Here is a 1,063-nt window from a genome sequence, read left to right as displayed (position 1 = left end):
TGCCATGGCACTCTACCCAGGGGGACAGCTTGAGGCTCGGTCTCTAAAAAAAAAAGAGAGAAATAGTCAAAGTGAAATAATTTAAAGAATGAGGAATTGTTTTCGGTTTTGGTTTTTTTTTTGTAGTTTTTGGCCAAGGCTGGGTTTGAACCTACCACCTCCAGTATATGGGGCTGGCGCCCCACTCCTTGAGCCACAGGTGCCACCAAGAATGTAGAATTGCCTGGCTAGGGTGGCTCATGTCTGAAATCTAGCTCTCTGGGAGGCTGAGAATGGTGGATTTCTTGAGCTCAGGAGCTTGAAGAGTGAGATCCAGTCTCTGCCAAAGAGAAAAACAAAACTAACAACAAAAAAAGCTAACTGAGCATGCTGGCTTGCACCTATAGTCCCAGCTACTGGGGAGGCAGAGGCAGGAGGATGACTTGACCTCAAGAGTTTGAGGTTGCTGTGAGCTATGATGTTGCCATGGAGCTCTACCCAGGGGAACAGACTGAGACTCTTTTTCAAAAAAAGGGAGTGGCACCTGTGGCTCAAGGAGTAGGGCACCGGTCCCATATACCAGAGGTGGCTGGTTCAAACCCAGTTGCAGCCAAAAACTGCAAACAAACAAACAAACAAAAAGGGCGATACCTGTGGCTCAGTGGGTACAGTGCCGGCCCCATAGACTGAGGGTGGTGGGTTCAAACCTGGCCCCAGCGAAACTGCAATAAAAAAAAGATGAGTGTTATGGCAGGCACCTATAGTCCCAGCTACTTGGGAGGCTGAGGCAAGAGAATCGCCTAAGCCCAGGCATTGGAGGTTGCTGTGAGCTGTGATGCTACAGCACTCTACTGAGGGCGACAAAGTGAAAGAATGTCTGTAGGCTCGGCACCTGTGGCTCAAGCGGCTAAGGCACCAGCCACATACACCTAAGGTGGCGAGTTCAAATCCAACCCAGCCCGACAAACAACAATAATGGCTGCAACCAAAAAAATAGCCAGGCGTTGTGGCGGGCGCCTGTGGTCCCAGCTACTTGGGAGGCTGAGGCAGGAGACTCGCTTGAGCCCAGGAGTTAGAGGTTGCT

The sequence above is a fragment of the Otolemur garnettii genome, unplaced genomic scaffold (genome assembly GCF_000181295.1).
Source record: "Otolemur garnettii isolate 467f Iridium unplaced genomic scaffold, OtoGar3 scaffold00087, whole genome shotgun sequence".
In the NCBI taxonomy this organism is placed as follows: domain Eukaryota; kingdom Metazoa; phylum Chordata; class Mammalia; order Primates; family Galagidae; genus Otolemur; species Otolemur garnettii.
The sequence above is the reverse complement of the archived record's forward strand: the minus strand, read 5'-3'. Positions refer to the sequence as shown.